Source organism: Carettochelys insculpta, chromosome 2 (genome assembly GCF_033958435.1).
Source record: "Carettochelys insculpta isolate YL-2023 chromosome 2, ASM3395843v1, whole genome shotgun sequence".
Taxonomy (NCBI): Eukaryota; Metazoa; Chordata; order Testudines; family Carettochelyidae; genus Carettochelys; species Carettochelys insculpta.
Genome location: NC_134138.1, coordinates 8076909 through 8091947, shown reverse-complemented (window position 1 = coordinate 8091947; position 15039 = coordinate 8076909). Strand labels below are relative to the sequence as shown.

General features: G+C 49.3%; 1 pseudogene; it reads right to left on the bottom strand.

The window, feature by feature from the left end:
* Positions 1 to 9155: 9155 nt before the first annotated feature.
* Positions 9156 to 14806, bottom strand: LOC142008403 (lymphocyte antigen 6E-like; annotated as a pseudogene).
* Positions 14807 to 15039: the final 233 nt, after the last annotated feature.

The window sequence follows — 15039 nt, the reverse complement described above, 5'->3', positions numbered from 1 at the left end:
TTGTCTGTCTCAACAGGGGAAAGCTGCCTGCCATATTAGGATTGATGAGCATGACCCTGAGTGCTTAGCATGGAGTCTGGTTTCTTGGTAATTGTAAATAGAGAATAAGAATATTACTGTGTAAGACTTTTTCAGTGGCACAGATCCTGCAGCCTGCAGGGAATTACGCCCTGAGCCCTAGGAATTGAGTAAGGGTGGGAGTTTAAATTAACAGGGTCACACTTTGAGCCCTACGGATTGGCTAAAGGGGTGTGTGTCCCTGAAGTGTGGAAGGGGGTAAAGAAATTTGTACTGGTAACCAGAGGCTGTGGAATCTCCATCACTGGAAATATTTAAGAGCAGGTTAGACAAGAACCCAAGGATGGTGCTTGGCCTTGGCGTGATGGCAGGTGACTGGACTCGATGGCCTCTTGAGGTCCCTTCCAGCACTAGTGTTCCATGGTTCTGTGATTACTGTGACATTTTATGAATTTATACTCACTTTTCACAGTTAATCTCACAATTAGGGTGCTATTCATAGGTTCAATTGCTGCAACGTATCCCTTGACCATCCCTCTGTTCCTTAGCAGTTTGGTCCTCCCTGAGCCCTGCTAGGCCTTGACCCATATTGTACCTCTATCAGCCTCCTGAGTCCTTATTCCAGAGACAGGGAATGGGGAAACCTGTCATGTCTTTCCCTGGCTTTGGTCTGTGTCAGTCTTTCCACACCTGGATAAAGGCCTGGGTATGGACACCCGCTCCTTTATCCCCACCTTCCCACCCCCAGCCCCCGTGACACACTGATACACCTGCAGATACCATGGACATAAGAATGGCCAGACTGGGTCAGACCAAAGACCCATCTAGCCCAGCGTCCTGTCTTCCAACAGTGGCCAATGCCAGGTGAAACGGAACAGAGAATCGTCAGCTGATCCATCCCCCATCCCATGTTCTGGCAAACAATGGCCAGGGACACCCAGAGCATGGAGTTGCAACTATCTTGGCTATTTCTTATGGCTGGACCTATCCTTCTTGAATTTATCTAGCTCTTTTTGGAACCCTGTTAAAGTCCTGGTCTTCACAACCTCCTCTTGCAAGGAGTTCCACAGACCGGCCGTGCGTTGTGTGAAGAAATACTTGCTTCAGTTTTGTTTTAAACCTGCAACCTACTAATTCAATTGGCTGACCCCTAGCTTTTGTTGTTAAGAGAAGAAGTAAATAGCACTTCCTTATCTGTTTTCTGCACACCAGTCATGATTTTATAGATCTCTGTCATACACCCCCTTCGTTGTCTTTTTTCCAGGCTGGCAGGTCCCAGTCTTAACTTCTCATACTGAAGCTGTTCCATAACCCTAATCATTTTTATTACCCTTTTCTGAACCTTTTCCTACTCCAGAATATCTTTTTGATCTGGATGAACTACTTGTGCATGCAGTACACAGAAGGGGGCATACCACGGATTTATATAGAGACAATATATTTTGTGTCTTTAGATATTCCTTTCTTAAGGAGTCCCAACAATCTATTCACTTTTTTGATTACCATTGCATGTTTGAGTGGATGTTTTCAGAGAACTAACCGCAGTGAGCCCAAGATCTCTCTGGAGTGGTAACAGATGATTTAGAGCCCATCATTTTATTAGTATAGTATGGATTATGTTTTCCAATGCACTTTACTTTGCATTTATCAACATTAAATTTCATCTGCCATTTTGTTCCTCATTCAGCTAGTTTGAGATATCCTTTCATAGCTCTTTGCAGACTGCCTGGGATGTAACTATCTTGTGTAGTTTTGTACCATTTTCAGATTTTGACACCTTACTGTTTATTCCTTTTTCCAGACCATTAATGAAGATATTTGATAGCACTAGTCCCAGAATAGATCCCTGGGGAACATCACTGTTTATCTCTGTCCATTCTAAAATCTGACCACTTATTCCTACCCTTTGTTGCCTATATTTTATTAATCTGATGAAGTGAGTCAGTCCCACGAAAGGTCCTTAACGAATACATCATTTTGTTATTTTTAAAGTACATTTCTGCTGTTTCGTTTTGTTAAAGTACACACTAACACGGCTATCTCTCGGTTACTATCTTTTAATGAGGTATCAGTCCATGAGAGGACCTTCCCTGTTATCCTGTGACAGTTTACTCTGCTTAAGAACTTTTGGTGAGGGACCTTTCTAAAGTGTAAGCTCTCTATATCCACTAGATCACCCTCATGCACATGCTTGTTGACCCCCGCCCCAAAGAATCCTAGTAGATTGGTGAGGTGTGATTTCCCTTTATGAAAACTATTTTGACTCTTCCCTGACAAATTATGATAATCTGTGTGTCTGAAAATTTTGTTCTAGCTACAACTAGTTTGCTCAGTTCTGAAATCTGATTTGACAGCCTGTAATTGCCAGGATCATCCCTGGAACCCTTTTAAAAACCGACATCACATCAGATATCCCTCAGTCATTCACTACAGAAACCAATTTAAATGATAGGTTACAAACCACAGTTAGTAGTTTTGGAACTTCACATTTACATTCTTTCAGAGACTCTTCAGTGTACACCCTCTGGGCCTGGTGACTTATTATAGTTTGGTTTAACTATTTGTTCCAAAACCTTCTCTAATGATACTTCCATATGGGACAACTCCTCAGATTAGTCACCAAAAAGGAATGGCTTAGGTTGGGGAATCTCCTTCACATCCTCTGCGTTGAAGACCAAACAAAGAATTTTCTCAGTTTCTTACAATGACCTGCTTCTCCTTTAACATCTCAATCTGCTGGTGGTCTTGCTGGTTGTTGAGCAGGGTTCCTGCGAAACAATGTACTTACAATTATGGTTACTTTTTGAGTGTTTGGCTAGGAAGTACTTTAGTGTTTCATTAAGCCCTCATCTGTAGAACTATTGACCATGATCCTCACAGATAGTTTAGGGCCTAATTCCCACTAATTTAATCAGACCAGTGCACAGGCAAGATGTGGCTGGATAATTAAAAGTTCAGGAGCTCATCTCTGGAGGTGCATCAAGGCTGAGAGTCACTCGCTGAAAGCAACGAGTTTCCAAAGACTGCCCGTTTCACTCATGACAACTAGGGGGCCCTGGTTCTCAGCTGCAACTTGCACACCAGCTATCACATTTTTGTTGCCACATTTGGTGTGTTGCCTGTAACCTGAGCTGCTGGAGTCAGGGGATTACGTGAGAATCTCAGCTCCAGGTGGCAGGTTTGGTTAAGGATGGCCATACGGGCTGAGACCAGTGGTCCATCAAGCCCAGTGGCCTGTCTTCCAGCAGTGGCCAATTCCAAGTACCCCAGAGGGAGTGAACAGAGCAGGGGGTCACTGATTCCCTGTTATTCATTCCCAGCTTCTGGTTTGTTTGATGTTCGGGTAAGTGCCCTGCTGTGGGGAAAAGCCTGAAAAATGTAACCCCTTCAAGCCTCAAAACCAAAAACAAATGCAAAGAACTGGGGTTGCCACGTCACCCAGGTTGTCCTGGAGTCTCCAGGCAGGACAGTCATCTTTAATTAAAGATTATGTCATGATATGAAACCTCCATGAATACGTCCAAAGAATCCAACATTTATTGTTATTCTCCAGCCCCTTTTGTTATTACATGGGCCTGACTCAACAAGTTTCAAATGCTTGGGGCTGACAATGCTGCTCACCTTGATCTTGTTTTGGGTGAGGGGGAAGGGAAGTTTGCTGGTCTAGGTTTTCTTGGGGAAGAGCATTAAAAAGTTAACTATTTCTCCTTCCCATCCCTCATGTACCTGTTGCTGCTCGTGAGCCAAGAGTGGAACCCATGACGAGAAGCAGATGGAACCCATGATAAGAAGCAAAGCCATCCCATCCATAGAACAGTTTCAGGGAGGCTGCCCCATGCCCTGTGCTTCTGGGGATCCCTCAGGGGTCATCTCACCCATGGATTGGTCCCAGAGCAGCCTGGGGGATTACCTGGGGGGAGGGTCCAAGTTCAGGACAGCAGCAGGGGACATCCCCCCAACATTCACTGTGGCTGCAGGAGCTGGAGCGTCTCGGCAGCAGGAAGTAGAGCACACAAATCCCAGGGAGCTCTGCTTCCCCCCTGCCTTGAAGAAGCAGGATGGAGAGGGTGGCGGGATGGAATGGAGCAGGTTGCTGAGTAGCACCAGCTTCCACCACTGTTGTGGGTGCGGGAGGGGAACTGATCCCTGCTGGCCCCCTGTGTCACATCCCCCAGTAACCCCCCAGCTTGCATAGCTCTGGTGTGGGGGGGGTGACAGCATGAACAAGTGTGGAGACAGGAGTGGAGCAGGGGCAGAGTAGGAGTGGGGTGTGGGAAATGGGTGGAACAGGGTGAGGCGAGGATGGAGGAATGGCAGGGCCTGCAATGGGGGGTTTAGGCCCACCGACGGGGGGACAAAATGGACAATTGCACAAGGGCCCCTTTGAACTGCTGTGGTGGTGTGGCTCTGACGGCGTTGGGGATGGGAAGCGGCACCCTGATCCGAGCTGCAATAAGGGCTGCCTGCCCTAGGCCCTGCCCCATCCCACTTTCCAGGGCATGGACCCAGGCCCGACCTCCCACTTATTTCTGCCTCCGCCCCCCATGCCCCTGATCCACACAAAAGACTTACTCCTTTAGGGATGAAATTGGCCCCAGAACCTCAGTTTGGAGAGAGTCTTATCCCAGAAGAGCACAGCCATTTGGGGAAACATGAGGAGGAATTAAGAGAGCTCAACAAAGAGCTGGGCTGTGTTTACTTTATGAAGCAAAAGCTGGCCTGAAAGTGTGTTTGTTCCTAATCCACGCGCCCGCTGGGTGTGGTTCACTGTCCTATGTAGTGGCACTTGGAGAGAAAGAAGGCGTCTCCTCTTGTGGGAGCAGCAGTGCAACGGTGGTTCAGTGAGCAGCCAGCAGGGTGGCAGCGGAGAGCAGTGAATCATAGAACAATAGAGCTGGAAGAGACCTAAAAAAACCATCGAGTCCAGCCCCCTGCTCTAAGCAGGATCAAACCCATCAGATCAGCCCCGCCAGGGCTTGGTCGAGGCGAGACTTAAACACCTCCAGGGACGGAGACTCCACTGCTTCCCTGGGGAGACCATTCCAACGCTTCACCACCCTCCTAGGGAAAAAGTTTTTCCTAATGGTCAACCCGGACCTTCCCAACCGCAACTTGAGACCATTGTTCCGTGTTCTGCCATCCGTGACCACTGTGAACAGCCTCTCTCCAGCCTCTTTGCAGCCTCCCTTCCGTAAGTTGAAGGCTGTTATCAAGTCCCCCCTCAGTCTTCTCTTCTGCAGACTAAACAGACCCAGTTCCCTCAACCTTTCTTCATAAGTCATATGCTCCATCCCCCTCATTATTTTGGTTGTCCTCCGCTGGACCCTCTCCAGTGTATCCACATCCTTCCTATAACTGGGGGCCCATTGAGCAGGTGAATGGTGAGTAGGTTGCTTTACCGAAGAAGAAGAGGATACTGCTCAGCCTACTTGGGGTGGCCTTTTACTCATGGCTTTGGTTATCAACTCTGCCTGTGGTGATTTTTCCCAAATGAATGAGATGTTCCTTCCCTCCCTTTTATTATAAGTTTTTTTCCTACACTCAAACTCTGTGCTTGCAAGTGGGGAAACACTGCCTCGCAGAAGCACCTGGGCTGGGGATGAATTTCCCAAGCTACTGGGTGGGGGCTTGAGCCGGTTCTGTGTTGGATAGCTGGATAGGTACCTCTAGAAATTGAACCAGCTGTACCTGGCAGAAGAGTTGCATATTTTTGTTCTAGAAATACTCTGCAGTAGAAGAAATTTCACCATCCACTGCAGTACAGAAGTGAGGGCTGTTTACCTCCTACACAGCCCCGTGTGATGGGGTTCAAGGGTCCCCAAGCTCTGCACCCCATCCACAGGCAGGAGTGACTCTCACTCAGCAGGAGAACAGCGGGTTTATTAGCGGACAGGCCACAGCATTGTACAGAGGAGTCAGTACAGAAGGCAGAGACAGCCAGTCCAATCCATGTTGGGGAGAGGGGGCCCTGAGGGTCCCCCGGAGCTGGGACCTTGCCCCTTCCTTTGTCTCTCTCTCTCTCCCAGCCCAGACTAACTGCTTCCCAACTCCCAGTTCCAATTCAAACTCCTCAGGCTCCACTTCCCCTTTGTCTGCAGTCCAGAGATGTTACCTGGTCACCTAGGTTAACCCTCAGCAGGAGCCCCACACCCTCTGAGAGTCACTCAGGTACACAGGTATCCCCCACTACATCACACCCTGTAACAAGAGTCATGTGCCTGTAGCATCCGGGGAGGTTTCTCCAGCGAGAGGCGAGTGAAGTCTTAACTACACTAGGGATCAAAGTCAATCCCAGATATGTAATTCTAGCCATGCTGTCAGCATACCTAGAATCAATGTATCAGGATCAGCTTTGTTCCCTGTATAGATGGGGGTTCTTTGGGCTCACACAGCTGTCCCGTATTGTGTGTGTCAGCGTCGAGTACCAGGGTTGACAGCCGAGCCCAGAGAGATCGATTTTGCCACATCTTCACATGTGGCAAAATTGATCCTGGAAGATCAGCCACAGTGTGCCAACCCCCCGCTTAAGTATAGACATGCCCTGAATCGGCGCTCAGCAAGCCACCGTCAGGGAACCTGGCTCTTGCAGCTGCATGAGAGACAACTAAGGTACATGGGATAAAGACATTAGCTGGATGCTGATGGCAAAATCAGCAGTGAAAGCGTTAACAGTGTGGAGTTTTACAAAAGATTTATCTGGGCACAAGCTGTCGTGGGCAAAAACTCCTTTTGTCAGATGCACTGGGGAGAGGGTCAGGTAATGGGGTGGGTTCAGACAACAATTATTTCTTGACAGGAGGTGCTGAGGTTCAAAAAATTTAAAGCTTTAGAACCATTAGAAGTCAATCCCTGTGTTGAAATATACAACATTGGGATGAATTGGAGCGTGTGAGGATTTTAGTCCCCTGCTGCGACTGCATGTTACACACACATCTCATAGAACTGGAAGGGACCTCGGAAGGTCATCGAGCTCAGTCAAGTGTTTCCTACTGTCCTGCAGTAACCTGAGATGGTACCTCAGTTTCCCTAGGCACAGCTTCAGTGCATAGTGTTAATGGGAGTTTCATTGTGATGACTTCTCTCACGTAGACAATGGGGGTGCCTGCTCCTTGTAACCTAGGTACCAATGACACATTTCTTCCTTGGGAAACAGGACAAAGGAGGGAGGAGGTGCCTGGCTGGTTTGAACTGGAACTGGAGAGATAGAGAGGGAGGCAGTCTGGTCTGTCTGGTGAGAGAGGAAGGAGAGCCAAGGCCCAGGCGTGGGGATCCCCTCTGGGCCGCACTCCCCAGAAGGGATTGTACTCACTGCTTTTGTTACTCTGTTGCAAGTCTGTGCTATGGGGTGTCCCTGGAGACTAATAACCCTTCTGTTCTCCCTGCGGAGTGAGAGTCACATCTGCCTGCGGATGGGGGTGCAGGGCTTCGGGCTCACCCCCCCAAGACAAATGTGAATAACCCTAATTTAAAAATTAAGCTCTTGAGCAGCCTTTTTTCCCCTTCTTCTTCTCTCTTTTGCTTTGCCTAACTCACGTCAATTATTAGCCATCACAATCACTTTTGGTCGGTTGGTGTATGCACAGTGAAATAGGAGTTTGCCCGTGCTGATCAATAAAAACTGACGCCTCCCAAGCCTGAATGTAACACACAGACTTGGACCACCAACCTTTTTGTTCCAAACCCAGCAGGGCTGTTTTCCCTGGCTATCACAGCGCTAACACCGCCGACACCTCCACGATAGAATAAAACAACACTTTTCGTGGAAGAGTCGAACATGACCAGCACTGAAGCCATTATCGTTCAACAACAACGTCATTGGACGGGTCATGTGGTTGGGATGTCTGATCAGAGCCTCCCAAAGCAGATTCTATTTTCTGAGTTGGAGGAGGACAGAGGAGAACTGGGGGTCAGCAGAAGTGATATAAGGAGGTGCTGAAGGGACACATGAAAAAGTGCAGCATCGGTGTTGACACTTGGGAGAACCTGACCCAGGACCGTCCCCACCGGAGAGCAGTAACCTGAGGGGTTGGTGCAATGTGACAGATCCCACGGCAGTGCAGATGAAAACAGGCAGAGAAGAAGAAAAGAGCATAAAAAACCATCCCGTGTTCCTTCAACAGCTACCCACACCTGCCCCTTCTGTGATAAGACCTGTGGCTCCAGAATGAAGCTGGTCAGCCATCAACAGACTCACAAATAGGAGGGTGACAGGAAGCCGTCCTATTCATTGTCGAGTGACCACCGAGAGAAGAAGAGAAAAGACCACTTTATTTGGTTCAGTATTTGTCCTACAAAATGTCTCAAAAATGGGCTTTCACAGTGAAACATTACAAAACAGCAAATGCTTATGTGGGGACAAGGACCGAAGGAAGAAATGGGAACAAAGGTAGATAAGTACAATCCAGCACACGTTCATCCCCTCGGGCATTTTTCAGGGCAGTTACTGGGGGGTTGTCTGGAACCAGACCTGGGAGTAAAGGTAGGGTGGGGCTCTCATGCTATGGGTGGTGAGACTGTGAGGGAAGGCTGAGACGATACTGTCCATGGGAAAGGAGGAGGGAATGACACAGGGTCTGTGACAGAAGGTAGAACAAGTAACTGTAGCAGGGCTTTTACTTAACCCTATATGGGGCCTTTCCCCTGATCTGGCACATGCGTCCAGGCAGCTGAGCATCCCAGGTCTCCAACAGCAACCAGGTGGCGGTGACAGTGGAGACAGAGCTGTGAACTATCTAGAGATAAAATCTCAGGTGCATCTCTCACCTCCATCCCCTCCTGTGGTATCCAGCACGCTAGCCACAAGTGGTTGCTTGGCCGTCTGAGCGTGGCTAGTTGGCTTGAACAATAAACATATTTTCAGAATAACGTGGCTACTGGTTGGACATCACTGCACCTAGTATCTTTTATGTGTTTACTTTTACTGCCCCCCAAGGGGGTAGAGCAGGGCTGTTCTCCTCAAGGTAAGCTCCTGTACCTCAGGAAAAGAACCATGGAACAGAAAATGAGGGAGAAACGATTTGCTGAGGGGATCTGAAGTGACGCAGAAGTGTTCGCCCAGAGGGCAACTTTGTATGGTGTCTCTCAGGGGAAGCCCTGATTGGTTCCTTGGGATGTCATGCCTCCTTCTCCCAGCCCCATCACAATCCCGTTCTGAGGACATAGAGGAGACTGGCCAAGACCCCCATGGCCATCACCGCGTAGCTGGCTTTCACGCTGCCTGCCCCGCTGATGTTGCACAAGGAGGTTTCACAGCAGGTGGTGGAAATGGCCGCTATGCCGAGGTTCAGGTTTGTTTCCGGACACAGGGAAGAGCATTTCTTGGTGATGCGGTGCCCCTTTTTATCACCTGAACCGGGGAAGAAAAAACAGAATTGCGACCTAAGAGCCCCCAGTTCCAACAGCCCCATCTGCAGAGGAGAGAATGGTCTTAAAACAGCCGAGCAACAAGGGCCAACAATGGGAAAGGCATGACTGGTAGGTCTGAGTAACCCAACCAGACTGCCTGGTAAGCGATGCCCAGCCTAGCTCTCATTATTGTTCCTCATCCCAGGGACACTCAACATAGCAACGGTGTCCCAGCACCTGTCTCTTGTTAGCCTGCCTGGGAATGTCCAGAGTCCTGATTGTCGCTATGGCACAGCCAAAAGAACGACCATCCCCAAGGCAGAGACTCCTCCCTGGTATTCAAACGGGGCCTGGGGCCTGCAAGAGGAACGGAGCTTTGAGACCTGTTGGGCAGTTCTCCTTCCCATGGAGATGTGGTCAGCAGAGCTGGCCAGTCATTTGCCTCATTACCGCAGGTTTGAACCAACCTCAAGACAAGGCGGTATGGAAAGCAAGGATTCACCGGTGAAGTGCTAGTAGGATTAAAGGGCCCAACCCTTCGGTGCTTTTGTGCATGCACCAGAGAGTCCCTTTTCTGTTTCCTGAGCACCAAGGAAAGGGGATGGAATTTGTGCCTGTATGTCCTGCTCTCCAAATGAGTTCCTCCCTTGAGGGCATGTGTAACCCACGCACCTACTGGGTGCGGGTCCCTGTCCCATGTGGTGGCACCTAGACCTCTTAGAGAGAAAGAGTGAGTCTTCTCTGCAGCTTTATCTCAGAGCTGGCTTGCTTTCAGCTCACACTTCACAGGCTTCTGCACTAAACTCCAGATATCCCAGGTTCCAGTCCCCGGCACGTGGTTACAAGCGAGGGCTTGCCTGAGATATCAGCTGGTCTCGGTGGCTACGTCTATACAGCAGGCGCTCCTTCAGGACACAAAGGAATCCCAAAATAGCTGCCTGCGTCTACACCGCGCGCCCGTTGTCTCGAAGCTGTTTTCGAGATCACAGGTGTGCTGTTATGGCACCCCTGTGAACCTCATCGCAAGAGGGGCTGCCTCAAAACAGGGCTTCATTACAGCCGGTGGCGCCATTCACACAAGGCCACATGCTGCAACAGCTTATTGTGAAATCGACCTGAAATAAGCTACACAATTTCCGCAGCCCAAATTGCGTCGCTTATTTCAAGATTAGGGCACCGTGCAGACGGCCCCAAGTGCCAGATGGGCTTCCCGAGGCAAAGTATCTAACCCGCAGGCCTGCTGGGTGTGAGTCACTGTCCCATGTGGTGGCACCTGGGCCCCTGACACAGAGAGAACAAATGAGTCTGTCCAGCAGCCTTGGCTGAGAGCCAGCTGGCTTCTCCCTCGCACTGAACACAGCGGTTCCCAGCCTTCTCAAGGTAGGGACCCGTTTTGAAAATTCAGGCAGGCTTGGTGTCCAATTCAAAACCGGGGGGGGAGGTTCTCCCCTGGGAAAACGCACCTCCCTCCCCATCTTAAACCCCTCTCCATAAGGGTTGCCAGATTGTTGCAAAATGTATGCGGGACAGGCAGCCTCACCCGTGGCATCCCCAGCCAGGACGGCCTGTCCCAAATAAGATTTGCAAACCCCAGGAGGGGATGGGGACCCTGCAGCCCCGTGGCTGGAACGCAGCTGGGGTCTGAAGCCCCAGCCAGCAGTGCCAGCTGCAGGAACCCCAGCCAGGGTGCAGGGGATCCCCTCACCCCCACGGCTGGAAGCCGGTTGGGGTGCTGAGCCCTGGCTGGCAGTGCCAGCCGTGGGATCCCAGGCGGGGCAGCGGGGGACCCTACAGCAATGCAGTGGGAGCTGGCTGGGGTATGGAGCCCTGACCAGCTCTTAGCCCCTCTGACCCCCCACCACAGGCTTAAACCTGTATTAGCCCCCCTCCCCCCCGCACCTCACAGGGGCATTCCCAGCTGCTGCTCCTTCGTTGGGCCGCCTCCTTCTCTGCCCAGCTCCCCCCAGCCCCCCAGCTCTCTTCCCCCACCCGCAGCAGGGCCCTTCCCTGCCCTGCAGACTTAGATGGGGCTCAGTTTAGTTGGTTTCAGGGCAGGATCCCTCCTGCCGGCTGTTAAACCAATTCAACTGAGTTCCAGCTCAGTGCCGCAGGGCAGGGACTGGGACCTGAAGAGGCGTTGAGTAGCTACAAATGGATCCTTAAGAGCCCAGCCAGCGACTCCTTAGAAAATCTATGGGGAAACCAGTTTGGGTCCCGGCCGATACGTTGGGACTTCCTGCTGTACGGCCTCCTGCACTCAGCTCCAGGAGGCCCAAGTTGGGGTCTGCCTGTGGGCGGTTACACACCTCCATGAGGAAGTAGCTTCTTGGAGTGTTTGCCATTTTCGAAGGCCCAGCCGTTTGCTCTCCCTTCGTGGTGCTGCTCACGCCTGAGCGGTAATTCATCCTTTCAGAAAAAGGATCAAACAATCGAACTGGCTGTACGGGATTAAGCCAAGAACGACCTGTTGCACTGTAAATAAATGGCTACCAGACACCCGGCTGAGCAGAGACCTAAGACAACCATGAGGCGATAGCTGCAAGTACTCACCCAACCCTCCAGAGGTGTATATAGTGAGGCAGTATTTGTCACCGTCTGCGCACTTGGTCGGGTTAATACAATTCCAGTTGGACGGCTCATCCTGGCATGTGTGACACTACAACGCGGCCACTGCAGAAGAAGCACACCCACAGATCAGCCAGCTGTGGAAGCCGTCTCTTCCAAAGACAGGGTCTGGCATGTTCCAGTGTTTGGAGAAGGGAAAGGAAAAAGGGCAAGGGGATGGCGGAGGTAAAACAAAACTAACATTTCCTGGTTGATACTAAAGGCCACAGACATTTGAGCTGCTCGGAAAATTCAGGGAGATGGAAGAATGCTGTGTTTTGTTTGCAAATATTTCCAGCAATTAGGTTAGCAAGTCCTCTCCTTCTTGGCTCCTCCATGGACTTCCCTGCCTCACAAAAGCCAAAAATCTCTGCTTTCCAGTGTCTGTTCAGTGGGATTCTCAGCTGATCCACTTTTCAGACCCATCTCCGCTTCCACGACACAGCAACCTGTCTATCTCTCCATCTGACCTCCCAAGTCTGCATTAAGCAGAGCTCAGCGTGGGTCCGCACTTCCCCGCTCCTTGCCAATCCACCGTCGTTCCCTGGGAAAAATGAACTAGCGTTGTTCTCCTTGGGAGAATGCTTTTCAGCATTCTCGAGCTCAAAGCGTGTACAGGCATGGATGACTCTTACAACAGCCCCGGGGGGGAAATCATGTCCCTGCAGAATTGAAGGGATATTTCTAGAGCTGCCTTAAACAAGGCCATCTGCAACAACCTCATTAGCAGTAAGAAGGCCTAATTTGAAGCCACAGAGGTTTTCAGAATGTGTGAGAGTTCATCCACAAGCAACTCACCACCTGCTGACATAAACTCTCGGATTTGCTTAAGAATCACCTGTTTGCTCGCAAGGTGACTGGAGCGAAACCATCTGATCTCCTAGTTCGGATCCTAGGAAACTGGACCAGCTCCTGACATCTGGGCCAGAACCTCAGCTGACTGAGAGTGATTTGGGAGCTCATTTGTCTTAGGCTGTGCTGCTCTCTGATCATATCTGGCAAAGGGCTGGAGGTAAGATGATTTCTAAATGTTTGCTGCCACGTGCAAGGAGAGAGAGGTCGGTAGTGACACCACTCTGTGCCCACAGAAAATGATCATTCACTGCATTTTTTGTGAGTTAGTTCAAACTTTAAGGAACCTCGTTAGACTGAACTTGGCTATATGCCAACACTGCACCAGTTTAATTTTAATTAGCTTTTAAGATGAATTATTTAGTTTGGTTTAAGAGAGGTTTGTTTCAAATTCGTTTCAACCTTTCCTTAACGTAAGCCACATTTCAATAAGCCTCTCTAAGACTAAAGCAAAAGCAGCCACGTGGAGGTTTGCTGCGGTTTCAATACATTGGCTGAAATTTGCACTTTCAGTTAGACCTGTGCAGCTTTCTCTCCAGACAAACTCAGAGTCTGTTTTTAAAAGAGAGTGAAAAAGTATTTCTGGGCCCATCCCTGCATTTGAATCCAGTCCGTCAAAATCTGTGGGTGTATAAGAAGATTTTGCTGTCTTTTTACCATGTTTTCTCTCCCCTGTAGATGTGAAAAGACTCCCAATGGAACAGAGAAAACCATCTGACCCTAGTCATCGAAAAAAACATAGGAACAAAAGTGGGGTCCTTTGCTAACTGCAGATACAGCAACCCCAGAAGTCACTGATAACAGTTGCAGTAAGAGAACAAGAAGTCTTGTGCCACCTTAGAGACTAACAGATATTTTGGAGCATAAGCTTGCAGAATAGACCTTGTAAGCTCTGGCCCTCTCTTTTACTGGGACCCCATTCTTTAAATACCCCTCTGAAACCACCGTCCCCACTCACGCATCTGATGAAGCGGGTCTTTGCCCACGAAAGCTTATGCTCCAAAATATCTCTTAGTCTATAAGGTGCCACAGGACTTCTTGTTGTTCTCAAAACTACAGACTAACACAGCTACCTCTCTGTCAGCTGCAGAAAGTGGTCAGACAATTTTAGTTAATGACGTCCCTTTCAGTTGCAATGCTCTTGAGTTAACTGCCACCCCAGTGTCTTCTTCACAAGTTCTCCTCTGAGATCTCTTCTTCCATGCACTGAGCAGACTCAGCACTGCCTGGTTCCCATTCTGCAACTATGCTACGCTGAAGAACCTTAGCGTGTAAATAGTCCTGATGATCGCAATGGGTTGACTCATGTGTAGGCAACAACTCACATATACAGCTGTTCGCAGAGTCAGGGCTTTAGCTTTTAAAAGCAGGTAAGATCTGGACTAGCTGAAGCAGGACAACTGCCTCCTTGAAAACACCCAACTTTTAGCCATGCAACTAGAACTTACTGCTGAATAGTAACAGAGAGAAAGCTGCGCTAGTCTACATATTATCAAAGCAAAAAAGCAGTAAAGTAGCACTTTAAAGACTAACAAAATAATTGATTAGGTGATGGGCTTTTGTGGGACAGACCCACTTCTTCAGACCATAGCCAGACCAGAACAGACTCAATGTTTATTGTTGATTGTGTAAACTGCTCTTCAGCTGGGGTAATAAAGCTGCTCTATCCAGCATATGCTTATTTTTTTAGTGCATTAAATTTTTTCTAAGTTGCCATGTAACAGCTCAGTCCCGCAATGGGGGTGGGATGTTGGATGCATCCTGGGATACAGGAGGAATCCAACCCGTGAGAAGAAGTGGTTGCCAGTGCACTGTTGCCTGTAGAATCTTTCCCACTGACACTGGAATATCACCCTGCACCCTCGCCCTGTCTAAATAGCTTCTCTTTACTCTACCCATCTTTTGTCTAGCATTGACAAATTATTAGCCTGTCACCTGGCTCCACGCACAGGGCTATGGCCAGCAGGGCGAAAAGGAAAGCCTTCATCTTTGGTACGTCTTCGTAGTCTTCACGAGGGCAGGTGCAGCGGGGCTGTTTTTATAGCTCTGCAGCATTTGTTTTACATGACAATGATTATGGTAATTTGAGGGTTAGGCACACAACACAAGGCTGTTTGGCAAGAGAGCGTGGGATGGAGTTTGTCCATGTTGGAGCAAAGTCTGGACACCGTGTATGAAGCAAGCAAGAGGGTTATTACACACAAGCTGTGTCTACACGTG